This window comes from Anastrepha ludens, chromosome 3 (genome assembly GCF_028408465.1).
Source record: "Anastrepha ludens isolate Willacy chromosome 3, idAnaLude1.1, whole genome shotgun sequence".
NCBI classification, from domain to species: domain Eukaryota; kingdom Metazoa; phylum Arthropoda; class Insecta; order Diptera; family Tephritidae; genus Anastrepha; species Anastrepha ludens.
Window position 1 is genome coordinate 86,917,661 of NC_071499.1, and position 17,602 is coordinate 86,935,262.

Genomic DNA, 17,602 nt, shown 5'->3' on the forward strand with positions numbered 1-17,602 from the left:
ATTATTAGTTTTAGATTGTCCCTCGTATACTGAGTGGATCTCATTACCCTCTGTTGAATGCAACATATTAATTTAATGGGAGTATATCAAATATGTTTGTGCATGACAAAAATAAAATATATATTAGGTACCAGTTTCTTATCATCTTTGTGTTAGTAACCATGTCCATGTGGAACCAGCATTTTAGCGATTTTAATTAGTTAGTAATATGCTTACTATTACCTTTCACTTTTTTGTTGCATCCAAAACTGTTAGCGATTTATTGCCAAGTATGCATGACAGCTGTAAATCTTGGAAAAATAAAATCGACCCCCAAACTTCAAACATATCGACCGCACTATAATTTTCCCAGATGGTAATCTGCTAATCGAGAGACCGCACGAAAGGACACACTACAGTCGGAGGCGTTTCTTTGTTGCTTCACCACTACTTTGTGTGCACTCACCGCCTACTTCCACTCTCCCACAAACGTCAGAAACAATGCGTTGCCATCAGCTGTGAAATGAGTCAACGATCGATGAACGATTGAAAGAAAATCGGAAATTCAATCTATCCTAAGCGGTTTGCAAAGGTTGTTATCAATTTGTTATGGCGCCTACGTACGAACATATTTGATTATGTTTGTTTGTATATTCATATGCATGCACGCATTGATCAAAACTCGTTTGGGACAACTTTTCCGGAGCATTTGTTAACTGCCGGCCGGCTCTAAGCCGCTGGCGCTAAAATATCATTGATTTTTGGCGATCAGTTGGTCGTCCGACTGGTAACCAGTATGAATGCTTTGCGCAGATGGCTGACCTGCACGCCACTTCTCTTGACAACCACTTGTGTAAACAGTCCAACAAATGTTAATATGAATATGGTACTTTCATAGCTCCGCGGAGCACAGAGAAAAAGAGAGAGAATGAGGGAGCGGGAGTGGGAGAGCGATAGCAGCGGAGAGTGTGCCAAACATTGAGCGGCAATAAGATTGGGAGAAATTGGTGGCCCAACAAAGTCAAAGTCACTTGTTTATACATAGATTTTTGAGATAGGAGTTGAGCAATTTTAAGCACGTAAGTATACACGTATGTAGGCATGTAAGTACGCTATCTTCTTGCCCACAGTTATTACGAGTTTGTTTGAATTTAAGCACCATGCTAAAGCGCTATGTGAGTACGCCGCAGTATTGTTACGCCTCACTTACTACTTCGCTTGGTGGATATTCTGAATGAGTAGCATCGCGCTGTTGTGCTACCAAATATACGCGTAGTTTAAATAAATACGACGGCATAGCAGAGCAATAGCAAAGTCGGGAAGTGTACGCGGACTAGTCAACAACTCCGCCACCAGTAGCGATACGTGCAATAAATGCAGATCAAAGTGCGGTGAAGCGAAAAAAGTGAAATTATAAATATTAAGTGATTAATTGCCCCCAAAAATTTAGCAACCAAAACAAACGAAAAGAGACATACGTACTCGTATATGTGATTTAAATAAAGTCACTTTCATTGATTGGTAATTTTCCAGAGAGTGTGTTTAATAGTGAGCATCTTGGTGCTACTGTTAACACAATACAAAGGTAATCATTTTTTTTTTTGTTTTGTGCAAATACTGCGATTGATTGGTGAGCTTGCGCGAGTGTCAAAGCGTTCAGTGTGTTTTGAGCGTGAATTAGTACGCCCACAAATGTGTAAAAAAGTTTTAATATTCTCTCGGAATTTTTAGTGATTAATTACGTTCGTAGACATTTGAAATTTGCAATTCAATTAAAGTTGTAGTTGAGAATTCAGTTGCGGCCTGATCGTTGTTGGGTATTGGTCGTGATCGATAAAGTCGCGCCTTCAATATCCGCGAAAATATCCGTTCAACTACTTATTCATATTCTCAGTGTGTTGTTAATTTTTTCGACCGTGATTCGTGACTGGTGCGTTGAAATAACTCGAATGCAACAAATAGCGGTACTTGTTTGAAGTTGTGAAAAATTAAAAGTGAGATAGAAAAATATATGCTTCACATGGTTATATGTAAAATGTTTGCAAAAAGAATAAATGTTGTATAAAAAATAATAATAATAAGCAAAACAATTAAGAAAATGCGTAAACTATGGAAAAATTTAGAAATGATCATAACGATTCAAAAACTTTTCAAAGTCATTTAAAGCAAACCCAGAAATTCCTCGGCATATACAAGTTTAACTTCGAGTATATTTATCAAGCTGAGATAAATTTTTTTATATCTAAGAAATTTGTGCACTTGGAAAATGAAATTAAGAAAAAGAATAATAATGAAAACCTTGACCGCGAATAAACGTTCGTTTTAGAAAAAATAATGATCTTACATGACATTTTTTTCGTATCTAAAAAAATTATGTGACCTAGGAAAATGCGAATAAAAAGGTTAACAAAAACCTGCATAAAGATTGCATATAACCTCTGTTTTCTTTTCAAAGAATGGGATGAGATCAAAATTATGTGCTAGAAATGAAAAAAATTAACACTCGACTGGATACACTCGTTATTTTTTATAAAAAAATAATGGGCTGCGGTGATATTTTTCGTATCTAATAAAATTATGTGCACTAAAAAAATTTAAGTAATATAAAAAAATAATGAAAACCTTGTCTGCATATATGTTTTTTCTTCTTAAAGAGTGGACTGAGATGACATTTTTTCGTATCTACAATAATAAAATTATATGCATTAAAATTAAATTAAAATAAATAGTATTGTATTAATTTTAATAATAATAAAAAAATAAATTAAAATAAAAAATAGAATAAAAAGCTTTAGTGCATATAACCGTTTTGACCGTTCTTAACCGTAGTGAGATGCAGTTTTTTTCGTATTTAATAAAATTATGTGCATTAAGAAAATGAAAAAAATTAAAACTTAACTGGATATAATCGTTTTTCTGTTTTAAGTGTGGACTGAGTGCAATTTTTTATCTAATAAAATTATGTGCATTAAGAAAAAAATAAAAATAAAATCTTTATTGCATAGAACCGTTTTTTATACAAAAAAAAAATTCTAAAAATATTGTTTTCAAATTAAATAAAACACCTGAAACAAGTGCCAATAAAATATAAATTAAAGGCGTATAAGTTGCGGTTGGCCATAAAAAAAAAAAAAAATCTCACCAAATAAGTCTCTCAAAAAAGCAGACGCACATTTTTATGCAAATTAAATTCTTGTGCAATTTCGACAAAACAACTTAAGTCGATTTAACACTTTTTATCAATTAAGTTCTTGCACACAATGTACGTGAGCCAAGCTTCCACAACTGTCAAAAATGAATAGAAATTAGAATAGAAACAGAAAAATAAAAGTGGAAAGAACTCCTTCCTTACATTCTCCTTATACATTCGATTCGATTCGAACAGTACCGGAACGATCTGGATTTATATCCGCCTAAGGGCTGCAAACCCCTCAGTCTTACCCATACATTCAACGGGAACGTGTATGTCATTACAACAACAACAATATTCGAAATGCACTGAAATGCATGAAAGTTGTTCAAATGACAGTATCGCCTCAAGCGCGTGATACACTTCAAAGTTCCAAAGGGCGCACAATTATTCAGTAGACATCAGATAATTCGCAATCGCAAAAGATCAGTAATATTTATTTTTCTAATAAAAAGCTATAGATATGCATATTGTGTTAAATAACAATAGCACAGGCACTTATTGATAAGTTTCTACAGCTCTTTTGTTTTTTATATAATTTTAATAATTTTCTCATCAAAATGTAGTTACTTCCCCTACAAAAATCTTATAAATCCAAGTTTCAAATTCTGTAAAAATTTAAAAATATATTTAATAAATTTTCATGAAATGTTTAGAAAAGTTTCGAGTATGCAGTTTCATAGTCTATTGAATTTTGGTATAATAAAGTGCATTTATCGCGGGGAGATTTGTTAACTTTTTTACTGACATTGTTGGGTGCTTTCTTCCATATAAAAAATGCCAAGTATTCGGGCTCGAAAAAGCTCATGAAATGTTACAAAAAAGTTAACGGTATTCGTAAGCGCATGTCTCTTATGATTTATTTACTTTTTTATGTTTTGTTTTGAAATTCAACCACATAGAATTTTGATTTGCATTACAATTTACCAGGGCTTGTCAGCAATCAATACGATTTATGTTGCAAAAAAAATACAAATTAACGGGGAAGTGTTTGGAAATTTTGTGAACTTTCAAAGGACCACCGGCTTGTTATCAATTATTGAGACTTACGAAGTAATGGGGTACGAATTACCGTGATTCTACTGTAGTTATTTGACAACACTCTGTTAACTTTTGAAATTTTAATTTTTCGTGTTGCTTCAGATGTTATCAGATGCTTTTGCACTTTCCAGCCATAATCATTAATTTTAGGTGAAATTTTTTATATTAATAATGGCATTATTTTCAGCGCACTATAAGTAATTAATAAGTGTTTTCATTGATTATACTGATAGCGCTTAAAGCCAGCATTTAGCCATAGAAGAATATAAGCAAAACAAAACAACCAAAGCCATTAAATCAAGCTCTCATCGGGCCAGCATCTTTCAGCAGTAAACTTCAAGGTTATAATGCAGTTTTTAAACCATAAAATTAATTATTCAAAATCCATTTTAATGAAATTTGCATGCGAATATGAAATTTTTCTATGCAAGATTAAAACCAGTTAAATTGCATTTTCAAAAATCCGCATATTTTAATAAACCATAATTTTGCTTTGCGAAAAAGCAGGAAATTCCTATCATAGCAGCTTATCTGCTTCTCTCTCAGTCATATGGAGTTTCTTTGTTTCTTCGTCTTAAATGTGAGTAATTTAGCAAAATGTGAATTAATTGAAGTGAAATTAAGTTAAAATAATAGGACTATGCATAAGTTCGTGCGGTTTTTTTTCGAAATTTGAAACTTTATTGACGTAAAATGGTTACAAATTTAATATTCAAAATATTGTCCATCGCTTACTACTACTTTTTCCCATCTTTCTGGCAATTCACGGATTCCCTTTGTGAAAAATTCGGTCGGTTTTGCCGCAATCCACGAATCGATCCATTTTTTGACTTCATCGTAATTACGGAAGTGCTGGTCAGCCAGGCCATGTTGCATCGATCGGAAGAGATAGTAATCGGATGGCGCAAGGTCTGGACTATACGGCGGGTGGGGTAGGACATCCCATTTGAGCGTTTCTAAGTATGTTTTGACCACTTGTGCAACATGTGGCCGAGCATTGTCATGTTGCAAAATAACTTTGTCGTGTCTATCGGCGTATTGCGGCCGTTTTTCTCGCAGTGCTCGGCTCAAACGCATCAATTGTCGTCGGTAGACATCCCCCGTAATCGTTTCATTCGGTTTCAGTAGCTCATAATACACAACACCCAGCTGGTCCCACCAGATACACAGCATAACCTTCAGGCCATGAATATTCTGCGCCGACGTCGATGTTGAAGCATGGCCAGGGTATCCATACGTTGCCCGACGTTTTGGATTGTCGTAATGGACCCACTTTTCATCGCCAGTCACAATTCGATGCAAAAAACCCTTTCTTTTGTGCCGTTGAAGCAGTTGTTCGCATGCCATAAAACGGCGTTCAACGTCTCTTGGCTTCAATTCATACGGCACCCAATGGCCTACCTTTCGGATCATTCCCATGGCTTTTAAACGTTTGGAAATGGTTGATTGATCAACTCCCAAAGTTTTTGCAACCTCTTCTTGCGTTTGAGCCGGATCTTGATCGAGCAATTCCTCCAATTCGGTATCCATGAACTTTGGCGGCGCACCCTCGCGTTCTTCGTCTTCCAAGCCAAAATCACCACTTTTAAAGCGTGCAAACCACTTCTGGCACGTTCGCTCAGATAGAGCATGCTCACCATAAACTTCCACCAAGATACGATGACTTTCGGCTGCTTTTTTCTTCATATTAAAATAATGAAGAAGAATTCCCCGCAAAAACACATTATTTGGCACGAAATTCGACATTTTCAAGTGTGGTAAAAATATTGTTGTTTACGCTTCAAATAAAAAACTTATACTGACGTTTGTGCCTTACGACAGTAGCTCTCCAATGAATGTTTGGAAATGTGGATCGATGGAATAATAATCAAGTTACGCCATCTGTTGTAAAACCGTAACGAACTTATTCATAGTCCTATTATATTATTATTATTAAAATATTATGGTATGTTAAAAATAATTCTTGTCACACGAGTATAACGTTTTTAAAGCGGCCTAAATATATACTAAATTAATCTTTGTCAGTACTAAACTCCTAACCAAATAGAGATTGTGCTGAAAATCCCTTAATATAAAATTTGATTAGCTATAAATGAAAGCAAATCGAAAAACGTGAACTCATCCGTAATGCAATAATAAAGGAGCCGTCAGACTTGGCAAGGAAAGTGCTTTCAGCAAGTCTTTTAGCCTGACTAGTTTCGGAAAGTAATTGCTATAATTGCCACAAATTTGTTCGGCTAGTTTTCTAGTAAATATTATCAAGCCGCGAATTTCTGTCAAATTGCTATCTGATTTCTCTCAAAGAAACAAAAAAATATTCCAAGTGTCACGAACAGCTGTTAGTTTGCTCTCACTGTAAATTAGAAATGAAACAAGTGAAAATTAAAAAAAAGCTGGACATAGTGTGTTCTTCAGGCACATTCTGCAGAGTTCAAAGTATATTAATTTACTTCTTCTATATCTAAATTCTGTCTACAGGGTTTGATTGAAAAGTAATGAGCCTTCCCGCTCGGAGCGTCTGCCAAGCGATCAACCGAATCGGCTGGTGGAGGAAAATGATCGTTGGACCTTCCCCTTCCAATAGAAACTGGTCCCAGTTCGCTGGCAGCAGCAGTGCAGTCAACATCGCTCCGCGCGTGAAAGCTGTTTTAAAAGTGTGTTAAGATTTTGCAGTGGCGAAAATGCAGCGATCGTTGGAGCAACGTTACTCGATCAAATTTTGCGTAAAGCTATACAAAATGAGTACCGAAACCATTGGGCTACTTATGGAGGCTTACGGGGCCAATCTCTGTCCAGTGCCCAGGTAGAACGGTGGCACAAGTCGTTCAAGGAAGGCCGGGAGGACGACGCAAACAGACGAAGATGTGAACCGGGTTCGTGAATTTTTGAACATTGACCGAACATTGAACATTGAAGTGCTCGTTCGGCTGAAAAACCGCGTCGCCCGAGTTCGGCCTGACCTCGTCAACAATTGGGCCCTTCATCACGATAATGCGCCGGTGCACACCGCCTTCCTCTGCACCTCTGCATCGGCCAAGATGGGAGTCCCTCCCTACAGCCCAGACCTGTCCCCTCCGGACTTCTTCCTGTTCTCGCGCTTGAAAGGAAAGCTGAAGGGGAGGCATTTCGACTCCATAGAGGCGATCCAAAAAACTGTGACAGTCGAATTGAACGCGATTCCGGCGTATGAGTTTAAAAAATGTTTCCTGCAGTGGACGCTCAAGGGTCCTATTTTGTAGAATATTAGTTGTATAAGCCAAAAGGTTTAATAAAACTGCTTAAAAAAATAAGGCTCATTACTTTTCAATCAAACCCTGTATTTACTTTTGCCAATACTTAAATAAGTTATCTAATTCGCTTAAATTGTAAATAGCTGTGTTTGATCAGCGGTTTTCCCGCTGTTGGTAAACAGTAAAAATTAACTTTACCTAAGAACCAAATGCCACTTTACTCCACGATGTAGTGAATTGCCATTCTGAGCGAAAGTCAGGCTGCACTCAAGGCTCTGGTACCCTGAGAGATTAAGTCCTCACTGATTCTTGAGTGTATCGATAAATTAAATCTAATAGAACACAAGGGTGTAACTGGGAACAAAATAGAGGATACTCTTCCTTGCTATGGGACAACACATCATCGCTTATCCAGAATAAAGAACTGAGGCTAAGGGAGATAACTGGCACCAAACTATGTGGCTACGCCAGGCAAAATCTTTACTGGGATGGCCCAACCAAAATCGGTTTAAAAAAATTATAACCTTCTCCAAGTGTAAACTGAAAATGCGCACGAGAACTTAAAAACCGCAATCTCGTTTTCTATCATTTTTGACTTTACTCTCTGAATTTTTCCTACTTTGCTGGTACCTAAAACTATCAGCTTCGCGAAAACAACTTGAGTACGTGAAAAACCTTGGAATGCAACCAAAAAGTAATCTGCAGTATAATTTCTCAAACTATTGTACTTTTTGATGATCATACTGCTTTTCGCACTAAATTTTGAAATTAAGTTATGATTGTATGGTCGTGCGTTTCTAACTCAAAGTGATATTCAAGGACTTATTCTCAGTACATTTCCACCAAAGGCAAAATTTCGGAATCGCAGGTTTTTGGTTTGAGAAAATAGTCAACTGTTTCCCACTTGGTGTATGATGTTTGATGATGTGTATGTATATCTAAATTTTAAATGCCGGTAGCCAATCAAATTGACAAGCTGCAAAACATTGTTGCCATGTTTCCATCAGAGAAAAAAACTTTGGTTAGGGTTATGATATTTATCTGGGATTTGACAAGCGTTTTGGCTCGCATTTCCCCTTAAAGTCTCTAGTGGCAGCAAATCTGAAAGAAAGCTGCGGTGGAAATATTATATAAAAAAGAAACTGAGACTGTTGAAGACGAAGGTGATTGCGATATACGGCCAGACTGGCTTACAAAAATTTTTGCGCGTATTTCAGATCTATATCTAATCTGTTATCATATCAATATGGATTGTGAGGGGAGACTGTTGTTAGCAAATATTGGAACTTAGACTTAAACAGATAGTAGAAGAGTTTAAGCTCGAAATATCTGCATAAAAATGTTTAAAAATTCTAACCGTATAAAAATAATTCGAATTTTTATGCTATTTTTGATTTTCTTTTGGAAGATACGTTTGAGGAAAACTTGCATAACTCAGCCAAATCTTGAACTGTTCTTCTTGTCTTCTTAAGCAGCATTGGCAAGTTATTTTCTCACCTTTTTCTTGCCTTGAAAAATGGGAACGTAAATAGGTGAAATTTTTTTTCAAATAAAATTATATTAATAAAATTTTTTAAATTTTTTGGGGCAGACCTTTTGAGCTAAAACTCTTGTTTTTTGTTTCGGAAAAATATTTTTAAAAGCTAGTTTTATATATATAAAAAAACTTAATTTTTGGCTTAGTATTTTCTCGAATTATTTTTGCGGAGACCTTAGAATATAGTAAATGCCCATGGAAGAACAGTACGAATGTTTTTTGTATGTAAGCCTTGATATCGAAAAGAATTCTGAACATCGTGTGCAAAAAAAAAAAAAACAAAATTGTCAAATATTTTAAGCGCCTTCAGACTTACTCTTTATACATACTTATATACTATATTATATAATTGGTGCGTACGTTCTTTTTGTTGGGAGTTTGGCGGAGCCCCGGTTTCATGCCGCATACGTACTGCGGATGAGGATGGTTTTCATGGCAGAACTATACTCAAAGCTTTGTCTGCCACTGTAAAAAAATGTATGATTTGCCCACAACTGGTTTCGCACCCTGACACTTCCATAGGGTGGAATCCATTCAGCTACGACAGTCGCCTTACAGACTAAAATTTTACTTTTACTTTGTACTAAAATGAATGCCTACCCACAAGTTTCGCAAAGGTTCTGATTAAAAAGTTAAACATTTTGATGATAATACTTAAAATTTTTCAATTTTTTGTGAATTCTGTACAAAGTTTGGCACTTTAATTATAAGGTGTTTGCTATAGAATGATTTATACTTCTACAAAAAAAAAAAAAAAAAATCCCACGCGAAATATTGCGAATATTTTAAAAATTTTAACTGACTTGATTATTTAAGCACAAGTGTATTTTCCTCTACACTTTTGTAAAGTGATCTTTTTTATTGTAAATGTGTATCGTCAAATTTTCATTGGCTTTTAATTGGTACTTAAATTATTTGGAAAGAAACCTAAGCACTGCTATGATCACTCCTGTGATGTCTCCTCTCCAACATGATTTTCGCAAATGAAAGGACATGTATTTTTTTTAATTTCCCCATAATAAATCTATTGTCCCCTAAAATTAGTCATCAAATCGATGTTATTTTTATACCTGCCATAAACAATTCGACAAGGTCTCCCCGACGTTGTTAATTCAAAAATTTAAGTCTTGTTTCGCCATAAACACTAATAAGCAAATTTTTAGCGATACGATTCTTCTTTATTGCAGCAGCTTAAATATTAATTATTTGGCGCATTACCATTGGGCATTGTATGAACGTGAGGACGTGGTGTCATAGTAGTGCAGTGGGTGAAAATTATGTGGTTGATTCATTGTATAGCGATCGGGTGGAGCTGTTCTGGAGAATGTACGAAAAGGAGTACCACAAAGCAGTGCGCTTGGCTAGCCTTTTCACACTATTCTTATAAATGATATCAGTAGTTTTTTTTCCTTTCCGAAAATCTTACTTTCGCAGATGACTTTTAAGTATTTTCGTTTCCTTTGGATGTTATTAGACTTTACAAGGATGCAGACAGTCTTGACGTATGGTGCCTGAAGTCGCGGCTTTCTCTGAATATGAGCAAATGTTTTCACATGACTTACTGAACGATATTTAGCATTTTGCCTTCAAATTACGGTTATCAAATTGTGCCCTTAAGCGCGTGGCCGAATTTAAAGACCTTGGAGCAACTTTCGATAATAGGTTATCTTTTATTTGGCATATAAGTTATGTAATGTAGAAGTCCTACTCTGTGCTAGGCTTTGTAAAGCGTAATACCTCAAAATTGTTCCATATGCCTTTGAGCTTCTCTTTACATCATTTTTTAGGCCACGTTTTGAGTACGCTGTTTGTAATGGAGACTGGACCAACGGTTGCCCCTAATGAAAAATTTCGCTCTTGGCCCTTTTAACTTTAGTGAACCCGTAACTTCGTAGCTCCTTCTTGTCTACTAGTCATAATCTATACCTGTAAATCTAAGTCTATTCTAAATTTGTGGGTCTATCCTAAGCCTTTGTTTTACTTATAAAATCATCAGTGGTGTTGGACCAAATTAGATTTAATGTTACTCAACGTCCTCTTCGTAACTTACTTTAGTTTCATGGGGACTACTTGAGATCTAACTATTCTTCTAAGTCTCCTATCACTGGATCTATTCGCGGTTTTAATGCTATTTGCCATACTGTCCTCCTTGACTTACTCATATCTATTTCAAGGGCAGTTCTTTTAAATTCCGCTTTTTAGTTTATTACAAGTAATTACTTTAAAGTTACTTTGTGCCATTCGTAGTCTGTAAGATTATAAATTCTTAGACTAAATAAATAAATAAATACTTTCTATCAACACATTGAAGCTAAAATAGCAGTATTGTTGATCAGGCCATGCCACCATAATCGTAAAGCTACTTAAAACTGTAAAAAGTAGATATTGATTAGCCGCAGGGAGTATACCGTTTTATATCATAACCTTTCATAGTTTGTCACGGGACTATTTTCATTCACTTTCACTAAGCTTCTGCTCTTTCAATAGACTTATGTGACGAACTTGAGACTATTTTCAATGCAACTAGAATTGAATGCAGCACAGCCTGGAAGCTATTGACTCTACTTATGAATATACATATATATACATAGAACAGCCCAGGGTCGATTCGAGACCTCAAAGATGGAATTCGTAAAGCAATCGAGGACATAGGGCAGCCACTTTGCAATTCGGTTATGGAAAATTTCATGAAAAGGATATTGTCCTGTACGACGGTCACCTGATGTTATTTTCCACTATCAACGGTATACCTTCCTCTTTATAAAGAAATAAACATCCGATCATTTATATTAAAAAATATCATTTTTCTTTGAATATCAAAATAAAATATCTGTTTAGAAAACCGATTATTTGCCGTTCGGCTTAAAATTGTAAGGCCCTACATTTGTGAAACAACATCAAGAGGTAGGCTACAAAAGGAGGAGGAGCTCAACTAAATACCCAATAAAGGGTGTAAGAGCCGATCATAGATATAAGTATATAGTAATAAAATATTGATTATCAAGGTCAATTGGCAAAACTAAGAGGCTGATCATGGTAATCTCCTTTTCACCAAGGTCTGGTTAGCTGATGTCGGCCACTATTCTAGTCTGGTTAGGCAAAAATGTGACTATCTTTAGATAAATCTATTGTTATTCTGATAGCCAAGCGGCGATTAGTGGTGGTTTCACTAATTCCATCATTGCTTACAAATACTGGGCATCTAGAACGAGAAGGCGGAATATTTCCTCATCGATTTGATATGGGTGCCAGCTCATAGTGACACACCAGGGAATAGTAAGGCAGAAAAATTAGCGAGAGAGGGCACTACCACTCGCCTGCCTGTTGGTTAGGACAAGATGGGCCGAGTGCATCACGACTCCGACATGCAACGCTATAGGTGTGCTCAAAAGTGCTATTTCATCAAAGAAAAACGCCCCTATGTTATACATTTGCTTTAATTAAAGCCACTGTGTCCTAGATTGTCAAATATTGAACCAATCTCATTTGAACTATTGCAGCCTCCCCGAGTCTTTTAGACATCTTTTCTGTCATTGTCCTGCTTGGCATGCCACTGGATTTAGATACTTTGGCTGATCGTTCTTCAATGATTGTGATGGCCTTAGATATACATATATGTACTTGAAAACTTCACATCAGCTGAGCTTGGCTTAAAATTATTGTATTACTCCCTTTTGTGAGTTTATCTATGCGTTCACGTGAAATACTCATTTAGTAATATAAAATATTTTTAAAAACTTGTGAAACAAAATTTAATTTAATTTAATATTTTTACTGCTATCAGCTGGCAGTTGTGTGATCTGGTTATCCGGTAGCCAGCAGCTCACTTCCGGTTAAATTTTTTTAGAAGTTAACTGACTGATATTCGCTAACCAGATATTGAGAAATCACTTTATAGCCGTCTACCGATTACGCTCTGATTAAGCGTTTAATCAGACATTGGGAAAACGGCCCTAAAATACTTTATTGTGTTATGCCCATGGCGTCTGAACTCATTAGCCCACAAATTTGACGCCACAAGTTTCTTAACTTTTTTTATTGCGAAATGTAATAGAATTTATATCCAATGTCGTACATAAACCCACATATCCAACACAGAAAACCGATATCGTCTAGCAAAAAGAAGTCTAAAAAAAAGAAGTCCACTTTATTTTCACTATTTACATGGTTAATTTAGTAACGGTGCTAAACAAATAATAGAGACTTTGTATATGACAATAGAAAATGTTCCAACTTATTTAGAGTCGACTTTATCTTCGCCATAATTATGCGCCAATTTCCCATTTTAAAAGCAGACAATGGGCGTGAAAATGTATGCATTTGTTTACCAAAACAGACATGGCTAGACTTGATGACGGCTGACAAAAAAGAGCACATAAAAAACATACCACTGACAATGAGAGACGACTAAAGTGCATGTGGCAGACTGACAACATGATCGATCGACTATTTACTGTTTTATGAATGTTGCTGCTGGAAATGCTCGTATGTGTGTATGGGTGTAGGCAGGCAGATAGCCAAGTTTCGGGTGCAGAGTCCATACAACAAAGATGTCCGTGTGTACATACGAATAGTTTACAAATGAAAAAATGAAGTACATTCAAACAAAAAAGGAAAAAAAAAAGAAAGTCAATAAAGTTGAATCAATAACATGTACATAGCATACATACACATATGTACATTTGAGCCCCTTTTTTTTCTTAAATACTCGCACTGCAAGCGCCTAATAGTGTTATTAATGTATACGTAAACTTAACTTAAAGCGGCAATTAGTGGTGCCGTATCGTAGCCATAACCGTAACTATAGCAATCAGCTGTTCTGATCAAAGATATGGGCATCACTGTAAACGACTATACGTGCCGCAGCATAGCGCCATAGCCATAACCGCAGCAGTATGTATGCATCTATTGAATTTTGGTTATTCCCCGTATCCGTAAGCAGCTGTGAAATACTCTACATTTGTTTTGATATTTGCGATACAAATTTGAATATTAGAAATGAATGACGAAGAATTAATTGACTTAGAATAGATTGATTGACTTGGAAAATTATCCGTGTTTTTATGACAAAATGCAAATAGAATATGGAACATACGACCAACGAATCGAAATTTAAAAAGCCGCGATACCAATGTGTCTAGTTTGTCTAATTTAAAAGTTTGGAAGATAATCAGTTATACTTGCAGGCAAGAATGGCACGACCAGTGTTAGATTTGTCGCTAAGGTTAATTGGTGCAGGGTTGCAAAAACAAAGACAACGATTAAACAAAAAACCATAATTATATCAATAAGTTAATCAATTATACAGGGTGAACGATATGAAGTGTTACCAACTTCACACTGCTTGTATCTGTAAAACAGCTCATGACATCAACGTCAAAATTCTTCTAATGATAGTTCAATATATTGTTTATAAGCCGTCAAAAGCATTTGCGTCTCAGTTTAGTTGAATTTTTTTTTCTGTGATAGAATTCAAGCGTAATAGTGTAATTGCTTTATATTTAACTGGAAAATCACAACCAGCCATTGTTCGTGAGCTCAGTCACCTCAAAGTGAATGAAATGTTTGTCTATCGCACTATAAAACGTTACAATGATACTGGTAGCATTGCAAAACGCTATGGAGGTGGACCAAAAAAACCGCAACAGCGCCAGAAATGGCTCGGAAAGTGAAGGCTCGACTTGAACGAAATCCATGTCGAAGTGGAAGAAAAATGGCCAAGAACTGAAAATATCGCAAGACAGCATTCGACGCATATTGAAAAATGAGCTCAAGGTCAATTCTTACAAGTTCCAAAAAGCACACGATCTTTCACCCCAGCAAAAAAAAGTTCGGTGCGAAAGAGCAAAGGAGTTGTTCCGCTTGCACGAATGTGGCGAATTTCCTAACATTGTGTTTTCTGATGAAACGAATTTCCCATCGCAAGTAATGGTTTGGGCCGCAGTGACCGCTGATGGACGCTCTCCAATCGTTTTTATCGAACCCGGTGTCAAAGTGAATGCGACTTATTATCGGGAAAATGTTTTAGAAGCTGCTTGAGAGCCGTGGATACACAAACATTTCGGTCGTAGACCATGGACGTTCCAACAGGGCTCGGCACCGTCTCATAAAGCTCGTGTGAACCAAGAATGTCTAAAAAATCATGTTCCACACTTCATTTCGTCCACACAATGGCTTTCGAATTCGCCAGACGCATCTGGCGCATTTTGGAGAGCAAGGTGAGGACTAAAAAATATGCCAGTATGGATGCGCTGAAAAAAGCGATTATACGAGAATGGGCCAAAATACCTCAAGAGCACATTCGTGCAGCATGCAACTCATTTTTTGACCGTTTCAAGGCTATAGTCAAGGCAAAAGGTGGTCATATCGAGCTAAAGTGAATATAAGTTAAAATTGTAATCATTTTTGAACAATTTTGTCTTTGAAATCAATAAAAACTAATTTCACACAAAAATGCTATGGTGTTTTGAATAGGTAACACTTTATATCGTACAGCCTGTATATACGCCATTGCTGTTTACAACCTCTTACCACCTCTCGATCAATTTGTTGATGCCTTTCCGCCAAAAATCGCCTGGTCTGGTGTCAAGAAAGTTGTTGAACCAGTTTTTAAGCACCTATAAACTTATTCTCCAACCCAATATATTACCGCATTTTAATGGCTGAACGATCTCAAATAATTATATCAGCAATGCATTCAAATATATTTTTGTTTTGCTTATTTTGATATTTTCAGATAAGTAGGTAGTTATTAAAGATTTCACATCAAATAAATTTATATAAATTATTTAATATCACAAAAAATCTTTTGAAGGCTTATTTAATAAAAAGGAACAAAATTCATCACGATTCTCTCTTCTCCCTCAAATTACCTAATTTTCGTAACTTAGAGCTCTGTTAGGCAGGACTTAGGTTTTTCTTAGTTTTCGTAGAAACTTGAAGTTTATTACTCAGCACGTCATCATGAATGCAAAAGCGATATTTGCCATCACCTATGTTTATATCTTTTTTGTCTTGTCATCATTTGTCACCAAAGAAATATTCCTCCAAAGGAATATTATTCGAAATAGGCGCAAAATTTATATTGCAGAATGATTCTCTCACCGCTTTCAGTGTATGCATGGTAAAATGCATAGCTTAAGGCTAAATTATAGGTGGCATTGCAAACCTAAAACCTACCGCTCTGCATGTTTCTTAAGCGAAGTTTATGCTAACCAGCAGCGCGTATTGCTGGTGTGGTAAATTGGCCTAAGTTATGTAAAATTATGTCTAAGTCTTGGCTAACAGACCTCTTAGGAATCTAATTTAAGTTTCTTAAGGCTGGAGTAAATATATATACACTTTCCCCATTTCTCACTCTGCTTTTAAGTTTGTTATGTTACGTTTAAATCTGGAGCAATTGCACTCTAAGTCTCGTTCCACCGACAACTCTCTGCCACGAAATGCAATTGTTCTACGTTCATACATACACATGCACACACATTTGATGCGGTTTGATTTTGTGGTTAACACTTCATGATTACTTTGTTGATCTCTGCAAATTGGCGGAAGGATATTCAATACCGCAGTGTTTGTATTACAATATGCAGACATCGGCATGGGTATTTACATACATACTAACGTGTTTTGTCTATACTACAATAATATTAAGCGGCTTTTCACATCCTCTCCTTTTCCTCTTTTCAACTGTTTGCTATCAACTGACGTTTGCGGTAAAACCCAAAAGAAATTAATTAATTCATATTGACATGATGTCTTTGTTGGGAATTAATGGGAAAAAACGAAGTAAAATAAACTGATAAATGCTTGCCTTTACTAGTCTCTCATTCCTTTCTTAAGCTAACAATAATCGCAAAAAAGTGTTCAAGTTTTAAATAGCTCGATCGTTGCTATAGTGGACGCTCGAATCAGCAATGAAAAACACTACGTATACTCGTATGTGTTCCTCTGAGATGTTATTCGAGTTCAAGTGAAATGGGTGCTAAGGTTCATCGGAAATTACTCTGAAAACCACATGCAGTCGTAACAGAGAAGAAAGTTGTAAAAATACTTATGACTTAATGAGAGGCTACTTCCCAAAAATGCTGGGAAGATGCTACACGATGATTTTTCAACTCACGATAACGCACAGACTAGTAGAATCAACTAGCAGAGTTTAATCAAATCATAACATAAGCTATGATAATCGGTCCAGCAGCGTCTATGAACTTCTTTTTGATGCTAAGACCTCTTCATAATAACTGGCTCCACTATAAGGGAAGAAATTATCTCAGGTGTACGATTTGCCATACTTTAGATACTTTACTCGGTAATTCCAGCACCGAAGAATACCGATTAGCGAAAGTTTTACAAAAGCTGATCAGATTCAGATGGGAACTTAGTAGCAAAAATATTGGGTGGGTGCATTTAAAACATATATAAAAAAAACCAATTTATGATAACCTGATCCATGGAGAGTTAGTATATGAAGAAGCTACCGCAATGGGTGTAATTGAATAAAGTTTCTGTAAAACCATGGAAAAACAGATTTCTATCTTTCAGCCCGAAATATATGCAACAGAAAAATTAGCAAACTTCAATACCAAACGTTACTGCCGGCGCAGAAAATTATTATCTTTCCAGGCA

The 17,602-nt window shown here is 36.0% G+C and overlaps 1 protein-coding gene across 4 annotated transcripts in view; it reads left to right on the forward strand.

Moving 5' to 3' along the window:
• Window positions 1-1,276: 1,276 nt before the first annotated feature.
• Window positions 1,277-17,602, forward strand: part of LOC128858382 (uncharacterized) — a 73,847-nt gene continuing 57,521 nt past the window's right edge. The window contains exon 1 of one of the 4 annotated variants that reach the window (XM_054094607.1): window positions 1,277-1,564. The gene's annotated coding sequence lies outside the window, so the exon portion shown is untranslated. The other 3 variants (XM_054094605.1, XM_054094606.1, XM_054094608.1) reach the window with 3 other exon arrangements.